The sequence below is a fragment of the Odontesthes bonariensis genome, chromosome 5 (assembly GCF_027942865.1).
Source record: "Odontesthes bonariensis isolate fOdoBon6 chromosome 5, fOdoBon6.hap1, whole genome shotgun sequence".
Classification (NCBI taxonomy): domain Eukaryota; kingdom Metazoa; phylum Chordata; class Actinopteri; order Atheriniformes; family Atherinopsidae; genus Odontesthes; species Odontesthes bonariensis.
In genome coordinates this window covers 28,954,563-28,980,842 of record NC_134510.1, presented here as the reverse complement: position 1 = coordinate 28,980,842, position 26,280 = coordinate 28,954,563, and positions in this window count along the sequence as shown.

Genomic DNA, 26,280 nt, shown 5'->3' with positions numbered 1-26,280 from the left:
GGAATCATGCTGAAAAGAAAGAAGGTGTTTGGATGCTACACTGCATCTAAACTGTGAAAAACATGCCTATGCAGAATACAATGTACAACATACAAAGCTTCCATTTCCCCATAAATTCTAACACTGTTCAGAATGAGGAGACAGATGTTTTACTTATTTTATGTTCTGAAGACTGTAAATACAGCACAACCCTGCACACTCCTATTAAAGGTAAGGTAGGAGATCCTGGATTTTGAGTCCAGCGAAGCTGCATTTTGAAAATACACAGGTAAAAAGTCCCAACCCTTTTCTTCACTTTCCCCCCGAAGGCACGCCTCTAGAGTACATGAACGCGCACGAGCACGAAGGTGCACAAGCGCTGTTCTGACAGCAAGCATCGATCGTTGCCGTATTTAGTATTTAGTATATGATAACTATACGTTTACTAATGCTAGGTGCTAGCCAAGCTGGCTCTAGTTTAGCTTCCTGCCAAGCTTCTGGACGCGTAATTCGTTCACGGAGCAGGGTACGCGCACAGGGGGAAGGAGGGGGAGGGAGGAGCAGATTGCAGTTTGATAGACGGCATCAGTATCCAATCATTGTGAACGGTCCGTTCACAATGATTGGATAGTGTTTTTCCTAGATTGTACGTTCTAGAGGCCACTAAAACTTTTCATATTTGTGTCAAAACGTTTAATTAATTGGTTGCAATGGGGGTGTGAAGAGTATTTCAAGCAATGTGTATAAAAATGCTCCAGAAAAAGAACCCCTACTCCACCTTTAATATGCAAAAGAGCAACAAAATTGTAATGTATTTTTATGCCTGGAATAATCACACAGTAGGAGTTCAACTCCAAGCGGCGGCAAGGCCAGTAGGGTCAAATATGGTTCCTGGTGCTGACACCATTTGAAAAGACAAGTGACAACGAAAGCCAGCCTATCAGAGGTGACTTAACTGCCCATGCTGAAAACATCCACTGGGACTCCTCTGCTGACATCAGCAAAAAAAGGATGCTTGCTGAAACATGTATTCTGACACTGCCTAAACTGATCAGTATTGTTGCTTGTGGACAATATGTTCTCATGGTTGAAAAGAGGCAGGGAGTCGTTAACATATTCCTTGTCTAAAAGGGGGTGAATAATGCTGGATGACTGAGTGGGGAATGAAAAACATTGAACCAGTCAGTAAGAGATAGCAAACAGGTAAGAGACTTATACTTCAGGATGGGTCACAGAATTCACGTACATTAAGGTTGTAAAATGAATGTGTTCTTTTGACCCAGTTGTGAGTGAGGAAGGAAGGCTGACTCAAACACATTCTCTTATAAGAGACCAAAGAAGTGACCTCTAAGAGCCACACTACTGGATTTTTCCGACACATGTTCACTATCTGGAGTTAAGGGACAGCAATAAACTCTGATACTGTTCTGGTATCAAAAGTACTCTAGGATTTAACAAAAAGAAACAGAGAAAGGTTGGTTACTGAAAGGTATCTGACTTTGTGTTTTACATGCATTTGAAGGAGTTTCCATGGTTAGTGTTAGTTCCCACTGTAAATGAAACATGCAATGTACTTTACAATGGTTTTCATCAGTTAATTCACAGGCAATTCCAGCAATATTTTCCACAGAAAAAAACGCATTTCTTGGCTACGACATGAACGAGGTAGTTGCTAATCAGAGGGGCTCTGTTGAGAACTGAGAGAGTGGCAAAAGGTTAAAATAATTTTTGAAATGTCAAAAAAAACTAAATGACTGATTAGCAAAATACATTATTCAACATTTTCACAAGTTGAAAAAAAAATGACTTATTTAAAAAAATTACTGTTTGCATTTTCACCTGTATTTGGTATTGAAGTCACTATTGACAACAGTGCAACTTTCTCAAATGATAAGTTGGTCTGTGGCAGGTTTCTCAAACATTACTGTCATCTTCTTGAATAGCATCTTTTTCTAGAAGAGGAGGATTTGGAAAGTTCAAAGGTGGGTGTATTTGTGATTATTATTATTATCATCATTTTTTTTAAATCTAGTTTGCTGTCTCTAGTCTAAAACTGAAAAACACAGGGATGTGAGTGGAAAAATCAAGAAACAAGAATCAATAATCTTTATTGTCACTATGCAGGCATAATGAAATTTAGTTCAGGAGCACTTGGCTTTGTATACACAACAAATATAAAAAGATATCTAAATATACAAGAGAATAAAAATAGTAAAAGTTAAAGTAAATAGTAAAAAAGTAAAAAGTTACAGTGCAATCCGGTTATTGTATGACTGTATTGTACATATTGCAGCATAAGTAAGTCAAATTGAAGTCTTACAACACAAAGTAAATGTAAGAATTTATTTAACAAAGTAGACTAGTTAAAGAGCCTCTTGTTCAGAACAAAATAGCTCAGCTCAAATACTTTTAACAACGTAGCAAGAGGTAAGAAGCATCAACTTCATATGTATTAGTAGTGTTGTGAAAAAACCTTCAAAATCTTACATTACCTTGAAGCCATCTGTTTTGGAAAACCTAGACTTAAATGTCTAAGGATTTTATTATTTGTAGCTTCCAAAATTAAAACGCACAAATAATGTTTACTATAAAAACAACTGTACATTTATGTGTAATCCTTTGTATAAGTACTCAGCATATTGTGGCAGGCCTAGTAATGAATGCCCCAGTGGGATGATATGAATATGTATGACCACTTCCATATGTGTGTATTTATCATTGTGTGCTCTTGGCATGTACTTGTTGGTTCTTAAAATAGAAAAACCGATGTTAATATTCATATTACTAGATCCAGAACTCTTGAGCGATGATTAAATATATTCAGTACACTCAATTTGTTTACATGTAAATGGAAGGTTAGGCTATTTGCAATGTGAAATCTAAAATTAAATGCAAGTACTGAGTGGATGATAGCATTACCAATAATTTAATGGGAAAAGCTCCCATTATGGGGACATATAATTAGATTATCTGCTTTACTTGGTTAGCAGTCATAAGTGGGAATGGAGGCAAAGCACATTACCCGAGGCAAACAGAATAACAAATATAGTAACACTATACACTGTTAAACAATATTTTACAGTATGGATCATTTATCCTTGTATAGAGATGAATGATCTAGATATGCCTGTTTGCTCTGGTGCACATAATATTATTGTGAATAACCTGTATACCTAAGTGAAAATGAATGCACTTGTAGATGCCAACAGAATAATGACAGACAGAATGAGATGCATAAATGCAGGGCTAACAAGTGTTTTTAATGAACTGATGACAAAGTGCGAGAACCCAGTTGTCATGGACAAATCTTTTACACCTCATCTGACAAATACAGCTGTGCTGGCCGTTCTTTTCCGCCAGTGACATCTTTTCTTTCATGAAAGGCTGATTTTGACTTTGAGTGGCTACTGTGCAGTTCTCACCATGACAACGCCCCAGCATGGTCACGAGACTTCACGCTGGGCCCAAATAGAACAATAGTCCAAAGTCCAATTCTGTGGCATTTTGTTGCTCAGTTGTACAGTTTCTTTATGTAAGATTTGTAAAATTGGATGAATTTGCAATGATATTTTTTTTTATCTGCAACAATTCATTTATCAGCCAATGGTAAGAATTAGAAATAAGCTACTTCGTTAAGAAGATTTATCACTGTGACCTGTGCTGGGAAAGAGAGCCACGGCTGGATGATGGTGGTTTTGCTCCACTGGTTTGATACAATAAGCTGACTGTTCGCTCTTGGCTCTTGGCAAGAATCAATAATAGGGCATCTGCAGAGGTCTATTAGAGCCATAATCTTACATGAGGCAGCATCCTCGTGATCCACAAAAAGTCAGAACACCTTGTACAAGGGTAATGTCAAAATTGGAAAAAATCATACTGCATGAATCAGTATGGCAATGGAGGAAATCTTGTGGCCTGAAATACATGGCCAGTGTTATAGCCCTGTGTAGTATAAATGCTTTTTGCAACTGAAGCAAGCGTTGGCCAGTTTTACTGACCTTCCAGGGGAGACCTGCGCATTACTATGTCAGTGTCAAGTCTGTGAGATTTCAGCTTGAAGACAAGGTTTGTAGATGGGCAGATCTGGTTGACCAAGAAGACAGGTCCACAGAAACTACTGTGCGACTATGACAATTCTTTTCTTTTAAAAAAAAATAATAAAAATATGTGTCATATGGGACCTGACTCTCTCCGAGCCATGATTGTGGTCTCTACTCCTCATCAAGCACTCTTCAGTTCAGGCAATCGTCTGTGCTCTTACCTGTGTTCCCTTGGCAGTTGCCATGACAACAGCCTCCACTTGATCAGCCTCCTATTCATGGAATGACACTTGAATGACCACTACATGGATCAGTGAAGCGCACCCATCTGGATAAAGAAAACTAGGAGGGAGTACTAATAAAGATCACGGAATTGCTGATCACTTTAAACTCTCAAAAAGTTACGGAGCTGTGCCAGGTTCATCGAACAAGCCGAACATTTCTGTCCGCTGCTAGTTCAAAATAAAAATTCAAAAATAATTTTTTTTACTGTTTTTGCAAACAGACTGTACAGAATACAATCATCGAGATTGCATTTGGAAGGGTCAGTGTTCCATTTTCAAAAGATTTTCACCCCGTATAAATACGATCTGTAAAGTATGATCTAAAGGTTTGTATCTCTCCCATAAAAACTCTTTGATAAATAGTTACCGTAGATAAAAGGGGTGAGTAATTCTTCATGCATGACTAATCTTTTACCAGATTTGATTCCAATTCAAACTAATTATGTTTGATGAATTAAATACATCTCGCCCGATGACTGCTGGGATAGGCTCCAGCCCCCCTGCGACCCGACCGACGGATTAAGCGGGTATAGAAAATGGATGAATGGAATTCGATACATTTCATGATAATTCTTTAACATAGATATTAATATTCCTCTGTAGATTAAAACAAGCTGATGCGGAAGTCTTGCTCTGACTCTGTGTAGAATTTTCAGCAACTTTTTTTTCAACTGTATTTTGAGAGTACATTATATTTGATCAAGTCGTTTATTAGAGCCAAATTGATAAATAGAGATTTTACCAGATACATTTCTTTATGCAGGTAAAAGTGAATCTCTCTCTTTTAGAAATCTAACCTTCTAACCGTGGATGGTCCATTAGTGGAGGAAAAGCCAGAATTGTCTCACAAAAAGACCCATGACTATTCGAACACATGTGAGCAAACATGCATGAACAACTACCACAGTGTTGGAAACAAAGAACTTATGCGCAGGGAATGGGACACAGTCAGAGAGAAAGGCTTTGTGCTATGGAAAGAATACATCTAATTAAAAAAAAAGATCTTTTGTAGAATTTTTAGGAAAAAACATCAGTCACAAGTTGAAAGGCCATTTAAATCAAGTCTTTTTCTGCAAGACTAATTAAGCAATGAGTAGCAAGTAAGGCTTTGAAATGTTCTTTCTTTACTGTCACAGATGTGTTATTAATAAAAAAAAACATATCTGCCCTGAACTAATAACCTTTAATGTGTGTCCTTCCGTATATATCTTGTGTTGTGTCACATCATTTAATGACACACAACAACAACAAGAAGTCACAGAAAAACATGATATCTTGATAACTTCTATAAAAAAATGATATTCAGGTTAAACATTTAATAATAATCTTATAATAAAGCAAAGAACCTCTGAACTGGGTGTTTTACCATGGTCTTGCATAACTACATGTTTCAGTGGATCTGGCTTATCTTTACTACTCAGATTGAAGTGCAATAAATCATAAATGGCTGCAAACAAAGAAAACAGAGGCTTTTATCATAAAACAACAGCATAACTGTTTTAATATGTGTGTATATTAATGTTTTTGTCTTTTATCGGTTTGTTAATTAGGATTCTAGGGAGTGAGATGAAAAGCTTGAAGCTGTCTTGTATCTTGGGGCTGCATGGTGGTGTTGTGGTGAGCACTGTTGCCTCACAGCAAAATGATTCCCAGTTTGAATCTTGGCTGGAGCAAGTGACTCTTAATGGCAATGAACTTTATGGTATTTTCACATCATATATTATATTAGACCCAGTGGCTATGTCCATATTTAATATAGTCCATAGTCAAGGCACAGCCACAATTTCTCAGTCAGCCTTATTTAAGTGCCTTTGGTCTTGTTATTCTGGAAAGTTGCTTACAAAATTTGGTTCTCACAGGTTGTGCTTTTTTGGGTCTTTATATTGAACATCAAATGTGATTCTGAAAAATCAGTCCAAGGATAACGGGCCTTTAACTTGTAGCAGAATGCAGGTTTATTTGCACGTGGGCATCTGTAGCGCCACCAACTTTCTTTCAAAGCGATCATCACACTTGTGAAGATAGCTAATTATTGCCATTGTCTTTAATTTAAGTGGATGTTGTGTTCATAAAATCAAGATTTTATTTGAGTAAGGCACAACCATTTGAATTCCTTTTAATGGAAAATGGCTGACTTAAAGGGGAACTCCGGGGCATTTGAAGCGCAATCCCATTGCTAGAGGTTGTCAAATACTGACAGTAGGACACAGACTGGCGCAAATCGGCGCTCCCTGTGCCGCGATTGCGCTGTTTGCGCAGCCTGTCATGCTAGCCAAATACGTGGTGGCCAAGGGGCAAGTGCTAAACCTTCCACGTAAAACAACAACTTGCACACTGCAGAAACGTCACACCACTTTATAAACCATCCGACAATAAAGTCACAAGCCTTAACATCAAAACCATATGCATGGTTCTCACATTACTGGCATGGGGACGTTACAAAACAACTTTATAAACAGCATGTCACTTACCGGTTGTCGGTATGCTCGCGCATGTGAAAGCCCAAAAGAGTCAATGGACGATACTCCCATATACAAAACAATTATCTTCTCTAGAAAAACTGCGTTCAAGTATTTAAAACATTACAACAATATTACTGGGCATGTTTTCATATACAAAACAATTCAAAGTGCTTTACATAAAATAGAAGCATTACGCGGGGAGTGGAAGAAACATTAACAATACATAAAAGAAGATAAAGAGAAACAAATAAAATAATTCAAATTAAATTAAACTTATTAAAAACAAGCAGCAGTCTAGATAAGTTAAAAGATACTGTGCATGTCAAAGAAAGCAGCATTATCGGGAATTTGTCTGTATTCATTTTCAGTACAGCAGAGGAGCTGGAACCAAGCAGACTGGAAATGTGACATAATTATGTCACCAATATGCTAATTGACATATGACATCATCTAGCAAACTTTTTTGACAGACATTGGTTACATTGCATTAAAAATAGTTCTGTCAGAACCACTCTCGTCAAAACGAGACGAGAAACAGAGATAAGTTTCAGAAGCTTATTCTGAATGCATACAATTTGTGTTTGGCGGTATGGCTCTGTTCGGAGGAAGTTCCCGACTTTTCCATGAGCTCCATGGAAGCCAAGACAGGGAACAGCAGCATCCTCAGGTGGAGTGCCTTCCATTTGCTGTAAAGGCAACAAACCCCCTAGAACAGAGCAAGCAACAATGACAACAGTATGACATTGTTTGGCAATGAGAAGTCGGTGGAGCAGGGGAGGTGGTGGGTGCAAGCAGAGAGCAAAAAAAAAGCAGTGACAGCAAACCAAATTTAAATGAAGCGCCCCAAATGCCAGCATCCAATTGCGAGCAGCAGCTGTTTACCTATAAGCGCAGTTGGTTTGTGGACAGCCATAAGGGTTGGGTCGGCGTCAGCCAATAGGCAAAGGGCGCGTTGACTACGTGGTCTGCCAGAACTACCGCAGGTTGCTCCATTTGGCAACATTGCTTACTTGATTAATACCTCAGTGCTTATCTGCCTAAAGAGTGTATGGTCTCTGTTGCTACAGATTGGTGTTAATGTAGTAATTGATGGTCCCATTTAGTGAAATTATTGGGGCAACCTTAACACTGAACAATCTGAATATCAGTGTTGAGCGGTTCTCAGACATATTCACACCTCACTCATTACATGTAGTTCCAAAGAAACAAAGATGGTACCAGCCAAATTTCTAAACTAAGATTAAAGAATTGTAATACATAACGTGTGGCAACATCCATCTACAGTCTACAGGTTTTGGTTAGGATTTAAATACATTTAAAAAACCTTTAAAGGTACTAGCAGGAAAAGAATGTATTATTGCTGGGCAGTGCCTGACTAGCTGTCGAGCCTGCTTCTTGTCTTTGCCAAGCTAAGCTATGCTAAGCTAATTGATTTCTGGCTGTAGCTCCATATTGCAGCCAAGAGATTGGTAATGTAGTATTTAAAGGAAACACATAAGCAGATTGCTGAAAAAGGCATTCCCTTAAAGTACAAACAATAAAAATTAAAGACCCCCTAGACTATAATGAAAAGGGGAAGCTCTACTTTGATTAATTTAATCATGAAATAAATACATTTTCATGAGTCAAGTATTCTGGCTGCGTAAGAAGAACTTTTGAACCGCTTTAGATCAATGTCAAATAAATACCTTATGTGTATCATTTAAGTGGGAGGATAAAAGCATCATTGCGCTTGTATGGAATACAAAGTTGACAGCTCTGAGAGTTCACTTGCACTTACAACGTAATTTATTCTCTTTATCATGCACCTTAAAAATCGCACGATAGAAGAGTTGAGGTAAGGGATGATCAGAGAGAAATCCCCCTCCAGTACAGCACTGTTTACTTTACTTGGCCATAAACAGAGCCTTTCCCTTCAGAAAATTAAAAAGACTGAGTCCTCTTTGATGTGGCTGACAACTCTATGTCCGTAATGAGGCAGATTGCTCTGGGATCACCACCTGTTAGAATTCAGTTGTTGTTACTCTAAATGTCACTGTCTTGATTCAAATAATTTCCTCGAATAGATAAACTATTTTTTTTTACAAAGCTGTGAGGGATTTTAACAAAATGCATCCATTTTCTGGAACTTTCAAGATAATTCTAAGTTTTTTAACTCTGGGTGTTAAACTGACATTTTAGAAAAATGATGGACCAAAACAAACATGTACTTCAAATACAGGCTTTGTACTTTATCTTTTTGCTTCAGGGATTCTTTGTTTGTGTCTGACAACTACAGTGTCATTAGTTGTTTCATTTTAATAACTGTCGGATTGGGGGAAATGCTGCATGAAAGGCTTCTTTGTGCGTTGTGAAGATATTCCAAAATAATCTCAAACAAGACAGGAACCATTAGATATTGTTTGCCATGGAAATTAATCAGGCATTGTTTATCAAAAGAACATCATAATGTTGCATTCTCTTTGAAATAATGATCTGCAGCAAGATGAAAACAAGTTAATTTCTTAATCTATTCTTCATTTTGCATTAGCCCATTACCCTTGTGGATAAGCAAGTTTTTTGTTCTTGTTGTTCTAGAAAACAACAAAACTGATGTTATTGTTTTCAATTATTTGTGCTTATTTTCTGTTTTTTATATACCCCTGCTTGTGGAATAGTTTAGCATATGTGAATATTCAATGTTAAAATAATGTGTGAAGTTATACTGCATCATGATTGTTGTGCCCTGTAGCTGCTTGAGTATGTTAAAACTTGAATTAGTTCAAACTTGTATATTATTTACTAAAACATTTATACATTTTTGCAGGCTTGTGCTATGGCTCTATGCTATATGAATGCAGAGTAATCAAATTAATGAAAATCTTTTAAGGAAATAGTGCAGACATCTCAACCAGGACTGCAAAAAAGAAGATATATTTCGTATGACAATGACTCTGTCGGCTAAGTAGAGGATATGTAAAGAGGAAATTCACCCTGCAACCATTCAATCATTGATATGTCCTTGGAAGGCATAATGCTACAGTTTGAATTTATCGACTATTCAATTTCAATTCAATTCAGTTTTATTTATATAGTGCCAAGTTACAACAAATGTCATCTCGAAGCACTTCAAATATACAATCCAATTCAAGCCAATTAGAATCCAATTCATTGTAATACAATCGTAATTCAATTCATTAAATTCTAAATTTGTCCAATTCAGCGAGTTGCCCCTTTAAAAAAGTAGCCTAGCTAACGAAACCAACAGATTGCACCGAGACTTCTCTTCGATCCAATCTCCTATCCTGAGCGTGCATGAAGCGACTGTGGAAAGAAAAAAAATCCCTTTTACCTGGAAGAAAACCTCTGGGAGAACCAGACTCAGGAAGGCTGGCCATCCGCCTCAACCAGCTGGGGTTAAGAGGACAGAAAAGAAGGGACAACAAACATCATAACACCAGACCAGGGATATCTGCTGAGAAATGAACATCGAGAAAAAAAAGAACAGAGTGAGGAAAGTCGTGTCACTGGAAGTCCCTCAGCGGTCTGGGCCTATAGAAGCAAAACTGTGGGATGTTTCTGGGTCATCTGGCAACTCCTAATTATAAGCTTTGTAAAAAAGGAAAGTTTTAAGCCTAATCTTGAAGGTAGATAAGGTGGCTGCTTCCCGGACATATACTGGCAGCTGGTTCCACAACAGATGGGCCCGATAACTCAAGGTTAGGGTTAACTTTAGGAACCACAAGTAGACCTGCAGTCTGAGAGCAAAGTGCTCAGTTAGGAAAATATTACACAATGAGATCTTTAAGATATGATGGAGCTTGGTCATTATAAGCTTAATATGTCAGAAGAGGAAAACATAATTCTAATAATATAAAATTAAGTATCAAAGGTTTCTTTTAAAAATGTTTCCCTGCACCCTCCTGCAGCTGGGTAAATTGTTGCTAATTATCAGGTGAATAGTCACTTGTAGGTCTACAACTGGATTTCAAACCAGATCAATACTGGCTTGTTTGGATTTTTTCTCTTAATAGTAAAATTGTTCTCTAAAATATATTCCTGAAAACATTAGTGTAGAGAAAGAAGTCTTGCAGTTGCTCAGTTTTGTTTTCATTCCATTCAAAACCCAAAGTTTCTCACTTTCACTTTCCAAAATTTAGGGGCATCCAATACATTAATGATCAAATCTCTTTGTTGAACAGATACAATTTTAAGAATACTTTTTACACATTTCAGTATGCATCTTCAAAAATATGGACTAGTTTTCTACAGTATCTCAAATGGAAAAAAAGGTTTGCTCCGTTCGCTAAGGGAGTTGCATCACCACTTTGGCACATTACAGATGTGAGAAATTACCTCTCCAACAACAACAAAAAAAGCCTTTCTAAAATTCTACTTAGCATTATCTCTTAAACTGTATGGTTGAGTATATGCCTGTCCATTTGCCTTTTATTAACCTTCTATCAGTGTTTTATGACAGCTCGTAGTGGGGAGACTTCTCGTAAAAAAAGATGAAGTGTCATCTCAGCAGCATAAAGGTGTTGTGGTTAAATGAAGGCCGACTGCTCATGTTCGCTTATTGTGTTGTCCCATTCCGTGTCTGTGCTTCCGCTTCATCTCTGCAGTGTCACCTGGTTGTGGGGAGGGGGTGCACTTATATAAATAGCTCCATTTTCTGTAGCTGTGTATTGTTAGTCAGTGTTGCTGTCAGAGCCTGTTTACGCCATAAACAGACTCCTCCTAAGGTCTGCGGTCCTCATACTGTCACATGCGATTGTCCGTCTACTGCTCAATGGCCCATTCTGCCAACATGCTGCAGAGGGAGGGAGGGAGGATTTGTGCGGCCGCAGCATTACCAGCAGCCACTGTCAACTGTGGGCCTTACTCTGGGCTTAGCGAATAAGCAAAGGTAAAGATTGATAGATGACATGAACAGAATGTTGTACAGGAGATGGGGGTTGCTGACAGAATATGCTTCAGATTGGAGAGGTCCTGAGAGGGCTAGGTTGACTTCCACCACACATGACTAACTCCCCCGAAGGCAGGTAGAGAAAAGGCCCTGTCATAATCTATTACTGCATCTCAGCTCTTGAGGCAACATTACAACTACACAGCAATTGCATCTGAGCTTTCTGTTCTGGGGTGAAGAGAGATATTCAAAAGTATCTGTGCTTGCTGAACTAAATACGAGTTGTACAGCTTGTTAAACCTCATGCAGTATTTGTTTGCCAGCATCCCCTGAGTAATATATATGTCTCTGCTAGGTCTAAGATATGTTTGTCGTGAAAATCAATGTGGAGTAGTCTTACAACAACCTGTAAAGAGAGGTGTCACATTATCACTCTGGAGCATTCAATAAACACATGGCAGCCATGTGCTAATAGTTGGTGAAAGAGATTTAGTGAGGGTCAGACTTAACAAAACTATTTTTGGGATGAACCGCTTGAAATTGAAAAGCACGTTAGTTGAATGAGCCAATATACTCCATAATATTTGTACAATAAAATGTCATAAACTGCATCAGTACTCAGCTGAGTTCCAGCACAACACAACTCCATTGACAGCAGTAATGCATTCATCTTGCTGCAAGGTGCATGTGTAATCCTTGTTCAGCAGCAGCATTAGTAATATGTTAATATTTGCTCCATGAATGAGAGAAGAAGTGTTAGTGTATTTTACCTAATCTCCCTGTTTGACTTCTCCTCATCGTCGCCCTACTGCTGTTACCAAAAACTGCTGTTTTTGGGGAAAATGGTCAGACAATATTAAGTTGTGATGTAGCTCTCCAGAAGCCCGGTATAAGGAATATTTGTTTCATGGAGTATCAGAGAAGATTTAGAACATATGCAAGATCTCATTCTTTATTTGTAGGTTCAGCAGCATTTGTTAGCTATGTATGTAAAAAAGATTAACAGTAACATTCAAGTATTACTTTAGTCAAGGATGAAATGTATTGCTCATCAACATTAGGTTATGGTTGACTGCCAGTTTTGTGCCTAAGGATACCCCTTCAGATATCTCTCCAGAAAAATACAGGCACATCTGATGGTGATGCTCTCACTGCATAACCATTGACCATTTGATATTGGTGTTATCAAAATGATGGGACAGAAGGCCTTTTGAAACTTTGATCTGCCATCTTGTGAAGCAGAGTGAAAAGCCAGAATCAACATGCACATAAATTAGTGGCAGCACTTATGCTGCACAGCTGGTCATGAAAAAACTAATAATTAAATTTGCAAGCTGCTGCCTAAACCTAAAAAAGTGTGGACATAAAGATTTACCTTTCAATTTTGTTACGATCAAATTAATATTGGCAGTTGATGTAGTCCAGTTGCTACAAATAAATAAATATAGAGGCTTAATCCTATATGATTAGTTTAATGAGTGGCATACCAGGTAAAACAGGTGTCTGGCACTAATAGTAAATACAATGCTGATGTCTATTGTTGTGAGTCACGCATTTGGACCACATCAGAAGTAATTTAAAATGGCAAACACTTATTGAACAGCTTATTATTTAGAGGTTATCCTTATTCCCTCTATAACACGTGATGTGTATCTGGATAAATTATATGTGTATTTTCACACATGTGCATTTGTTTGTACACTTTGTATAAAAACGCACTCTCTTTTATTGTGCCTCCAATTTAATTTGATCTCATTATGCAGTTACTGTATTTCCTCACATAAAAACTGGGATACAATGAAAAGCCAGGCATCTTATAACGGCCAGGAGTTTGGTTGACAGGAAGGAATAAAGGACAATGCCAGTAATAACCTCAAAATGATGAGAAAGAAGGAAAAATACTTTTTGTAAATATTCTGTTCCATGGCTGATGTTATTAACATAGAACATGAATAAAATGTTTAAAATTACACCTGTGGGTAGTTTCAAGAAAGAGAGCTCTGCCCTGAACCTTTAAGCTAACTCAAATGTTGTTTACATGTGACATAAATAGCAAAGAGATCGGATATTCTTGTGTTTTTACAAAACGACTGGATGAGATAAAAATGAGTGACTGGCCAACACAAATTAGATGATAATGTTGTCACTTCCTCTCTATCTCATGCCCACGACAGCTGCCATCATCAAGATAGATTTGTATTTTTTATGTTCATTCAGAAGCTGGTTGTTTGCAGCAACCTTTTTAATGTTGCATTCAGATGCATAAAATCTTATTGATTGAATTAAGGGGAGCTGGCTTCCACTCTACTCTGGCATCCTGAGCAAGCAGCACTTACAAATTGTGATCTATGATGAGTAAAACTCCTCACATTGGCGAGCTGCCCTTTCATTTATCATGGTGAGCGTAATCACTGTTTATCTGTTTCGCATCATGGCTCCTACCTGCACAGCAGTCCCTTTTAGTGGCATTAACTGAACATGTGTAATTCACTGTGGCTGGGAATATCACCTTTAGCACGTCCCTTGTGGACTTTAACCGGAATATAATCAGAGTCTCATTCATTACTGCTGGGTGATCACAGTATTTACAGAAATTGGTGAGACAAACTAAAATAATTTCAACACAACTGAAAGATAACTGAAGTGCTTCTAAGGATAATACATTTGGGCAAATGTATGGTTTGATGGTGAGTCAAACAAGGTATGAAAAAAAACCTTGGGGGAGTTAGTGATTGAGAGGCATCAGAAAGCTGTGGGTCCGTGATTAGATCTTACCACATGGCAGATGAGTAATTCATCTGCTCTTAATGTGCTGCAGCTGCAGTCTAATGAGAAAGACCTGACCAGTAGCTCCATATGACTCCACACAGGTTTTTATATCTTTCTGTATAAAAGCAGCTACACACTGTATAATTTTAAGTGTCTTGAGTTCTCTTCAGCCTCATTGTGGGACAGACTTCCACAGTAATGAACTTGGCAACAATGATGATATCTGCTGAATCATAAGCCACAGTTATAAGGGAATCTCAGATTGCAATCATCATATTTGCAGGTTAAAGTAGGTTTTATTGGCTGAAAGATAAGAAAGGCTGCACTGTTTACTGTGGTGTGTTGTATGTTAACTGATTATTTATTTGCCTGGGACTCACAATTCTTTTATCATTTCTTTCCTTGCGCTGTTGTGGTATAATCTGAAGGATTTAATCATGCAGTCAAGACTTATGCTGCCACAACTCAACCAGATTTGTTTTTGATTGAATTCTACAAGTAAGATTTTTCTAATTAACTTTTTTATTTTTCTATTAATTGTTTACACAGCGACACCTGTGTTGCTTTAATCAACATGTCATTTCATGCATTCTTTTTCAGTGGTTCGTAGATGTAGGTTGTAGCAGCAGTCTCATATGATCATCATAAATGTCTAACATTGCACATGGAAATATTTCCCTGACTACCTTTGGTTAAAAAACTGTTTCAGTGGCAGTCTTTAAACCTCTTTTCCTTTAAGATGTAGAACAACCAGTTCTGGTTACAATCGAAGATATTGGCATGATTCTTTCACATTGGTTCTTTTTCACCTCAGGCAGTCGAAAATGTATACCATTATATCAAATTAGAGGAGAAAATAGATGTATTTGTGTCCAGTGAGCACTACGGATAATTGTATAGTTAATGTTGGTTGGTACACTGAATACCAATAAGGAATAAATCTAATTTAAACTGTAATATATTAGATAAACTGAAAAAAAATGTGGTTTAGAAATACCTGATCTGGCGATGCAAACAGCTCTTTGCAGTGTTCTACAGCATCCTGATTGTTATGCTAAGAGGGCTGAATTCACATTTGGACGGGTTTGAGAAAATGGGATCTACACTGAGAGAATGGGCTGAGAGAGCAGGGTGGGAATGACAGAGTAGGCTCCTGTGAGCAACAGTGTTGAGCTGGCAGTTCCTGTGTGGCTTTGCCTTCCAAGAACCTTCTCATCCGACACAGAGCTGGGCATAAGAACCGCTAGCCCAGTCAGGAGAAACCTTAATAAGGAAAGGCCTTATGAATTATTGATTGCAGTGGCACTCCTTTCTGCAGCCCAGCATCCCTTTAAGATACAGATTCCCTTTAAATCTAATAGGCTTTGCTGGCCTCTCAGTTGTGGCTCTCTGAGCATAGCAGCTCTTCAAGAGAAAGGCAGCAATGGGATGTTCCAGAAAGAGAAACCAATTAGAGGCTGCACTGTGTCTTCTGCCCTGCCTGGTCCCCCACACTGCTATCCCATGATCCTTTTACCCCTCACTATTGGTTAGAGTCAATTCTCTCCCCAAGCATTGTCCTCTAATGTTTGGTTGCCAATGTTGACCTGAGGGCCAGGCCCTTCTCCAGTTCTCTGTGGTCAACTGGCCAAACCCCCAATGGCCAGACCTCACTGCCCAGATTGACAGCTTGCTAGTCTTTGGTGTTTGTTTTTGACATAAACAAACACACCTTCAAGTCCCTAGAATCCCTAACCATTCAGTCAAATGCACTAACAATGAGGAGTTGGGAGTGTTTACTTTAGGATTATGTGGTCTGTGTATTCCCCAGTCTCATTTTGCATTCTAGAAGCGTGTCAGGCACCACTCAAGGACAGGCAAACCTAAGTGTAAAAGATGCAGGGACTACGTGTATGAAATCACCTCTCAAATGGTAATGGATATTGACAATTGCGCCATCTTGCATGAATGGTATTTGAAGTTTGGTGCATTCTAACGAAGGGTTAGTGGAGACTGCGGCATCTAAAAATTTACAAACCATGAAAATATCATGTGGTGTATGCTGTAGAGCTGTCCGTTTTCTAATATTATTTGCAACTACTTTATATCTAGTCAATCGTTTTAATTATTTAGACAGGAAAATAAATTCCATAAATGTGATAGGTTAATACTTTCTTAGTGGGTTAGAAAACTGAATATAATTGGGGTTTAGATTGTTGCAAAAACAGCTATGAACATTTTAAGATGCCAACTCTGAGAAGATACCAAGGAAAATGTTTTACTGCTGAGAATGAAAAAGAGTTGATAAAATTATGAGAAACCCTAAATAATTTTACTGATATGTGTGCCTCATGTATATTAGCAAATTACTAAACAGTATTTTGCTTCATGTTTTACTTATTCCCTTATTCAAGTGATTCCAAGTCTCGAAAAGCCCACATTTTATCTGTGATGATCCTGAACTGTATAATATTGTAGTTCAGTTTCTCATTGCTTGGCAAATACTGCAATGAAATTCACAAAATATAAACCAGAAATCTTTAACTCTCAAGATGAGAATAAAGAATAAAGAAAAGAAACAGATTTTTTGGTTCTTTATTTGGTTAGTTGAACAGAATCCGGGAAAAAAGTCATTCCCAAATGGAGGTTGAAATCTTTCTGTTATGGAATCTGTCCACACGAATGAGAGTGGGGGTAGATCTGGTATTCATGTGTTTGTGTACCCCGAGGCTAGCTCTTCACTTATATATGACTCTGTATAGTATCCATTCCACAACTCATCATGTGAATCTCTTGCTCTCACTCGCTCATCCAGGCAGGTCATAGGGGCTACCAGATAAGTAGAGCCATATTGAAATATTCAGCACCGGTCAGACTTGACCAGGGTGTCAATGCTTGGTGGCTTGGTGTGCAGGATGGAGGGAAGATGAGGGTATAAGAGAGGGGAAAGGAGGGAAAAGATGAACCAGCAGAACAGAACATGAACAAAAAACAAGAGAGTGGTTGATGAAGTTGAAGGCACCGACAACACTTCTGAAGCCTGACAATTAACAGTGTGAAGAATCCCTGTTAGTTTCCTGACATCCAGAGCCCTCTCCTGGACAGATGGACTCCCTGTTTGCCATCCTGCCTGCCTTTTTGCTCATTCATCAGATCTCCTCTGCCAGACCCCCATACCCCTGCCCTGTCATTACAGATCAGTACATCTGATTGTTATCACAGAGCTGCCTCAGCGCAATGAAGCTGCAGTATGGAAGCTACAGTGATTGAGTTGGCTAAGAGTGTATTATCCCTCCTCAAATGATCTCTCAGACTGATTTTTTTTAAGGTTAAAGAAAAGCGACAGACATTTGCTCAAACAGCTGTAGACTATACAGCATGATTGGAGACAGAACTGCTCAAATAAAGTACACTACAAAAAAATTTTATATGAAACTTTGGAAACTGGAAAATAATGGTGATGAAATTATAGTGCTGATATAAATTAGGTTCATCCCCAGGGAAGATAAGAGGCCTTTGCCTTCTGATCTGTCTTGTAATCATAACAAATATAGCTTCAGGAAAAAGAGAGCATAGGCCTGATGTACTGGAAAACTAAATGAGCACATAATGACCCTGCTCTTCAACTGCAGCTGGAACATTGAGTGCAGCTTATCAGGTGAGTGTGTTTACATGAGAATTCACTGGTGAGGTCAGACAGAATACTGAGTATGAAAAAAGGATGAAATGTAATGACAGTAGTTATATAGATTTGGAGTTCATCCTGAGTATGTCAAAGCGACCAAATTAAGAATGCTTTGACTGTTTGAAAGGAGAAAAATGTTCTTCTGATCATCTTTTCTTTTCTCTCAGATTTACGAGGACCCATTTATTTAACCCTACAGTTTGATGACACAGAACAATATAAATGCTGTTTGGACATTGTATTTCAAGTCATCCAGGAGTTCAAACATCACATTATTTTATACAATTTTTTGTTTAACTGAAAGATAATCTACTAGACGATGGAGAATTTGCAAATAAAAGAGCCACTGAGAAGTATTCATAGAGTGGGTTGAATTTAAAGACTTTGTTGAAATGAATAAGCAAGTTTAGGTTTTAAAAAAAACTTTTCAAAGGAATTTTTTGGCACAAGTGGCCTTTTTTGGAAAGTTGCTTGAGGAAATGGGGGCAGAGAGCAAGAGAGAGGGGAAGGATGTGTAGCAAGGATTCTCGAGTCAGGACTCAAACAAGTGATGGCTGCGTTGAGGAGCTTAAAGGGGAACTCCGGGGCATTTGAAGCGCATTTCCATCACTAGAGGTTGTCAAAAACTGACGGTAGGACACAGACCGGTGCAAATCGGCGCTCCCTCTGAAGCGATTGCGCTGTTTGCGCAGCCTGTCATGCTAACCAAATACGTGGTGGCTAAGGGGCAAGAGCTAAACCTTCCACGTAAAACAACAACTTGCACACTGCAGAAACGTCACACCACTTTATAAACCATCTGACAATAAAGTCACAAGCCTTACCATCAAACCCATATGCATGGTTCTCGCATTACTGGCATGGGGACGTTACAAAACAACTTAATAAACAGCATGTCACTTACCTCTTGTCGGTAGGCGCGCGCATGTGAAAGCCCAAAAGAGTCAATGGACGATAATCCCATATACAAAGCAATTATCTTCTCTAGAAAAACTGCGTTCAAGTATTTAAAACATTACAACAATACATGCCCAGTAATATTGTTGTAATGTGACATGCTGTTTATAAAGTTGTTTTGTAACTTCCCCATGCCAGTAATGTAAGAACCATGCATATGGTTTTGATGGTAAGGCTTGTGACTTTATTGTCGGATGGTTTATAAAGTGGTGTGACGTTTCTGCAGTGTGCAAGTTGTTGTTTTACGTGGAAGGTTTAGCTCTTGCCCCTTAGCCACCACGTATTTGGCTAGCATGACAGGCTGCGCAAACAGCGCAATCGCTTCACAGGGAGCGCCGATTTGCACCGGTCTGTGTCCTACCGTCAGTATTTGACAACCTCTAGCAATGGAAATGCGCTTCAAATGCCCCGGAGTTCCCCTTTAAGCCTCTGTATATGGAAGGCCTGCTCAACCTGTTGAGCTAACAGATGCCCCTATTTGCTGTATAATAATCAAAATAATCATCTCATAAAATCAGATCAGATGAAAACACAATTTTGTATAAAACTGAAGAAATTCTAAATCATACACCATCCATCCATTTTTTAATCCCTCGGTCGGGTCGCAGGGGGGCTGGAGCCCATCCCTGCGCTTAATCATACACATTTTTTTATATTCAATACGTGTTATTTAATTATATATAACCTACATATTTTACTACATGTAGATGAATAGAATGTGTTGTTTTTAAACTGTACAGATACACAGTAAAGTTATAAAGTTAGATAACAAGTATTAATAAATTTTGTGTAAATAGGTCCCCATAAGCAGCAGGGTTACAAAGATTTATATCCTTTTTAAAACTTGCACAATTCTGAGCATCATCAACCTTGTGATGAAAATTTCATCAGTGCTTTGTAGATAAATTTGCAATTGGTCTATTCATAATAAATTATAATAAGCTGGAGTCTATGCCATTTTTGATAAACCTTCCTATTTGAAACCCTTTAGAATTTGCTTTTGGTGCTGAGTTGGCTGAATTAATCATTAACCAGAACGTCTCTACAGTTTAATAATTACAAAATCTGTTGCATTTCTACCCCCTTTATCTCTGGACATGTCTCCATAATCGGTCTGCATCTGGACCATAAAAATTTTCATATGTGTGCATGTTGCTTGAAAACTCCCATTACTTCATTACTGTTATACGGTGCTTTTAACCTCAGCATACAACATCCCAAGAGCTTCACTGCCTTTCCTCCAGGCACACAAAGTCTCGTATGCAATTCCAGCTGAAACAGGCTGCAGTCTGCCTACAGTCCTCGAAAAGATACACACTCTACTAAAAAGAAATGAACATTTTCCTTCCACGGGCTACTGAATTTGCCAAGTGGCAGTATAGACTGTGAATTTAAACAATATTTAGATTCTAACCATTACATTAATTTATCCAAAGTAATTTACAAGGCAGAGAGAAAATGGGGGTTGATGTGGGTTTCAGTATTTTGGCTGTACTTCAACATGTATACTGGATAAGTTGGGGATCGAACTACTGTCCTTCCAAATGAGTAATGACTGCTCTACCTCCTGCATTACAGCTGCTTACATAAAATTTTTAGATTTATTTGGTACCTTCCATTGAAATTACATCAGTTACACCTCGTTCACACTGGCAACACATCCCTCTCACTTAAAATTGTGGAACATTCCGTGTTTGTTGCTTTTTTGAAGTATTTCTTTTACCATGACATTGCCAGTGAGCCCAGCAGTGTGCATTAGACATTAAAAGCTCAGTATATCTAAAATAGGCCTCTGAGCATTAGAAGGAGCTGTGCTGCTTTCAACTTGCTCTGGAAAATGAGAGCTTATGCTCCCTCGGTCCTTTGTTTCCTGATGGTTCCAACTCTACTGCATCAGCTCTGAGGAGCTTGGGACTTCAGAGAACCCTCTTGAAGCCCTAACATCAACCATGCAGAGAGTTACACAGAAAGTGTTACAAAAGTGCCCTGGGAATTTCAAGATAATAAGTAGAAAGCACTTTTATTAACTTAGGGAAAAAGTCGATTCAGAAACCCACATATCACCTCTGCTTCCCGCCCTATAAGATAACTGTTTAAAAAAAGGCAGTTCTACATATAATATGTAGATATTACAAAACCATCAGGCTAGGGGTGGGGTAGATAAAATCATTATGAAGAGACAGGATAGAGGTGCACTACATAGTTTGTTTCCCCTCGTTAGAATTATTTGCCAAAACAAAGGAGGTCATGAAAGTAAGAAATTGGGAAAATTATGCATAGAGCTTGCCAAACAAATCTGAATTGTCAATGAGTGTCGCACTTTCCTTGCCAGTGAGTTGTTCTTCCTTTCAAAACAGAGAGCAGAAGCACATGAATAAAAAATTTAATAAGGCCCCCCACTTATTCCCTGGATGTGTCCACCTAGAAGGCAGATGCTTCCCAGTTTTTTTCTGGATATCTGTTGAGCCCACAGCTCAAGGTCAAACTGAGCCACAATCAGACTGGGAGAAGAATGTGGAGGGGTCAAAGGGCTGGAAGCATGGGGCAAATCGTGCTGAATGTTAAACCAGGGGGGGACTCAAACTGGCAAACTGAAGCAATAGTACAACTCTGCACTCAGCTGGCAGCCGTGGCCTGTTGACTCACATGTTTTGCTCTTTCGTCAGCTTCTACAGCATTGAAGACATAAGTCCTCATCAGTTCAGATGGACAGATGTGAAGGCTACTGTCCTGACCAAGTCTGATAGGATCTGTTTGCATCATGGGGGATTTGTTGATAATTCATACAAGACACTCGATTCACAGGTAAATTTTGTGAGTTTCAGTCAACATTGCGTACTGTGAATGGACATGTGAGCACAGATATCCTTTTTTAACAGTAACAAACAGAAAGACATATAACAAAGTGCACCAGCATGCAGTAAGTGTTTTACAAATATCTAGTCTCACGGCTCTGGACTCTGTACAGCATCCACAAGAACTGGAATCACTGGAATCTAACCACATAGAAACAGTAAATGATGAAGATACTGAAACTCAGACACCTAGAGCAACTACAACAGAGTTAATCAATAGGCATCCTAAATATCCCTGTAAAAGACATCTATGAAGCAAAGTAATAGCAACGCTATATATTTCAGATGAGAAGTTTTTCTGAACGCTTTGCTGCATGTTTAGTATATTCTCAAAAGTTAGAACACTGCCAAAGATTTTAAGGAATGCAAAAACAACACTCCTGAAGAAGGATAATGCAAATCGACATAAAGTTTCATTTTAACTGGTTGATGATTCTCTGATACAGTTTGACAAAAAGTAATGAGCCACAATCGATGCTTGGAAATCCCAAATGTTTTGGTGGATGCTCCTTTTATACCCAGTCCTGACACCCTCATCAGCCACCAGTTAATCAGCTGACTATAAAATCTTCCTAAAAATCTTCTTCAAACTTTGGTCAGTGAAGACAATGAATATAATTTCCACGTTACTTGTGTGTTATCGATAAAGGTTCAAACAAATTAGCAAATTAGAAGTTTAATTTCCATTTTAGAATTGGCCACGAATTGTGGAAATCAGTTTTTTAGTTTTTGCATCTGGAGGTGTGTCTTGTTACATGACAAAGGTAGGAACTATCAAACAAGTTCGTAAAGGTAAAATATGACACTGAAGATTAAGTTATATCCATGTTAGTTTAAGATCACCACCATTGCCTGCCAAAAAAAACACCTTCAAACCATCTCTGACTCCCCCCTGTGCTTCACGGTAGGGGTAACGCACTAAGAAATCATGCTTTAATCTATTTGATAAAAAAAGAAAAACATCAACAAGAAGTTGGAATCAAGGATTTCAAAGTTTTACACATTTTTTCAGGTTGTATGCTCTAGTCATCCTCAGTGTTGATGGTCCTTGTCCAACTCAATCTTCTTTTCATGTATTTGGTATTTATGACTGGTTTCATTCAAGAAGTGAGAGTGGGCCCAAACGAGGCGATTCCGTGTCTGTACCACCTGAACTGCACCCCTGGTTGCCCAGTGGCTTGCCCTGGCTCTTATCATGCAACTATTGGCAAGAAAAAGTTATTTAAAACTACTTTTGGTGCAGTTTTTCTATTATGGTGGCCGGGTTTGAGAATGGTCCGGATGCATCCATTGCTTTCCTACTCTAATAAAAAAAAAAAATATTATAATAAAATCTTATCTCATATCGACTTAAACTATCTACTCATGTTGTTTTGGATGCCGGATGTTGCAGTGTTGCTCCACAAAGCAGTAACTATTGAAACTGTTATATATCTGTTCAGTTTATTTTTCATTATACAGACCGGTTTAGTTCTGTGTTTCTGTGCAACTTAATCACAGGAGTATGTGAGCATCCAGGTCATTTACAAGGCAGATTAGGATCTCAATAATCCCAAGGCTTAAAGTCTCTGGAGCATCCTCTTTGTTTCTCAAAATGCAAAGCTCAGATCCTGTGTCATATAACTTCCTCTCTTGTGACTACACAGAGAACTTAATCATATGCATCTAAGGATTTAGATTGTATACACACAAGGTTGCTCAGGGACGTGTACATTGGGCTATAAAACCTGGTAATTAATCATGTATCATGATCTATGTCTATCTATCTATATTATGAAGACTTTATGATCTAATCCTTATTGTTAATTACTGATATAATCGACAATATCACAAGACATTATGATAAATGGTGCAATTTTTTACCATCATGTAACCACTATAGGCCATTTTACACCTCATTACCTTTACAAAGTCACTGTCCTTGCTTATCAAAAATATATATACAAACTTTCAAAAACCTTATCACTTATCATGATTAAAACACTCGAACATGTGTACACAATAGGTTGTGCACAGCATTCGGTTCCATACTTCTGTCCGCAGCACTTCTCATCCCAAATGGAAAGAGGAGAAGAGGTTATTTAAACAAACTTAATTAACACCTATTAGATATTCTGCCAAGTGCCTGGAATTAGTGCCGCGTTGAATAGAAATTAATGAGAGACACACTGATAAATGTGACCAAGTGTTCTGCAAATGGGATAACCATCAGAGAGAGGATCACATTGGCTAGGTTCCAAATTACAACATGGATGAAGTACTCAGGGGTGCCTTGCCTTATGTCAGAATACACACTGTTGTCTCCATACAGACAGTCATTTATGGAGTCCTCTCTTTTTTAAACAAAAAACCCTGCAGCTAAATCCATTGACTTAACTCAGTCTGTCAGCGGCAGCTGTGGAGCACGTAGCAATACTTGGGGCTCTCGGGACATTTAGAGGACTTGATTCCCAAATTTTTTTAGGTCCATATCTAGCTAACAAATTAGGTTATGAGCCAGTATTTTCTTTGGGCATGAATTAAATCCTCCATCTTTTCATGCATCATTATTTCCTGTGTTACATATATACACCTCTAACAGGAGTGGTGGATATCTAGGAAAATGACAAGGGAAATGACTGTAAGCAAAGAATTTACATCAGTCAAATGATGAGAAATGTGCAGGGTTAGGGAGTAAAATAACAATTGAGTGTTCAAGCAGAGGGAGGATTGACATAAGAGAAGCCATAGTACATTGATAAGGTTGCTGGTACACCTTCAGACCTGTCATTACTGTTCCTAATAAAATGAGCTTCAAAAGGCTGGAAGATCCCCCGCAGTGACATTTAGAAAGTTGCCATACTACCGCTTTGATATTTCAAACATTTGCAGGTTTAAACATGTCTTCTTTGAAAACTCCCAGTTCCAAAAAAATGCAAAAAACAATACGTTTTGCAGAGCTGAGGGTTTACTTAGGTTTAATCAGACAGTTTTACTGATGAAGTGTGATTCTGCCTAACATTAGCTGGACATAACCCAAAGCTCAAGAGCGTTGCGTACATATATAGGTTTCTTCCGGAAACCTATATGCATAAAACTATTATGAAAAAAGCGCTAAATGCTAACAAATGCAAGGGATTTCAAGTTATATTTGCTTGATCTATTAAACTATAAACCAAGGAACTGAAGAACTAAGAAAATATTTTGCCTGAAAAGTTGAAATTCTCTTGAATTGCTCAAAAAACATCTGACTCCAAAACATTTAGCTTCAGTAGACTGAATAATATCCGTTCATGAAACCTTTGGTCTAACCGTAGATTTCTCCTTCAAGTCATCATAGAGTCATTTTCTGAATTCACTCTGATTCAACAGTCTCGTAGAAATTTCACTTATCTGTCACAAAGCCATGGAGCAACGTAAACAATGCTGTTTTCATAATATTAGACAAATTGCCTGGGTATGTTGACATTTTATGGTAATCTGAAACAATGGCTCTCCTTTTGCTGTTGTAGGACATGTTACAGGACCATTACAGGACATGTAAAAGAAATGGAGGAGTTAAATAACCTTTTTATAAGGACTTTGAAACTCAAAACAGTCTGCTAGAGCAGTTCCGGGAATTGTAGCTTTGCCCATAAAACATTGATCCGGCAAATCTCAATAATCTCACAGGACCCTGACGTAGAAACGCAGCATAAGTTATACATTTATGATTGAAACAAGCCTGCTACAATTTACATGTACAGTTTTTATATAATCTTTTATATTTGTATTCTGTTTTAAACATGTCTTCTAAAGTTTGTTTTGACAAGGTGCTAGCTAGCCCTTTGGTATTTGATAAGAGGCCCTGTCAAAATTGGTGCCCTTCCCTATCACATATAGCAGCCCTGTAATGTTATGACCATCCCCAGAAAGTGATGATACACCTCTTTAGATAGCCATGCTTACTCACCATTAAATAGGGATATCTCTTTTTTTTTTATTTTCTGACCATGTTGCTTCACTGCCCTGTCCATCACAATAAGAGTCCTTGTATCCTGGCTATGTGAGAGTAATCGGTGTGAAGCAGGGAATAATATATCACTTGGTATGCCTGGAAGCGCCTGCAAAGCCACAGTCCTAATGAAATATTAATCTGCAGCTCCCCGTTAATGATAATGCACTATCAAGCATGAGTTGGTCCAACTGAGGCAGGCAGCTCCCTGTCACACTTTTGTTATGAAAGGATATCCCTGCTAATACAGCCTACAAATGAGATTTGAATCTCTGAATTACAAAATGGTTAAAAGGGTGGATCACTGCCTTTATTAATTCTTTACAGCCCTTGATTTCCTCAGACAGTTGCACTACAGACCTCTCACTCAGTAGCCTGTAATATACAGTATGAGCCCATTATACTGAGA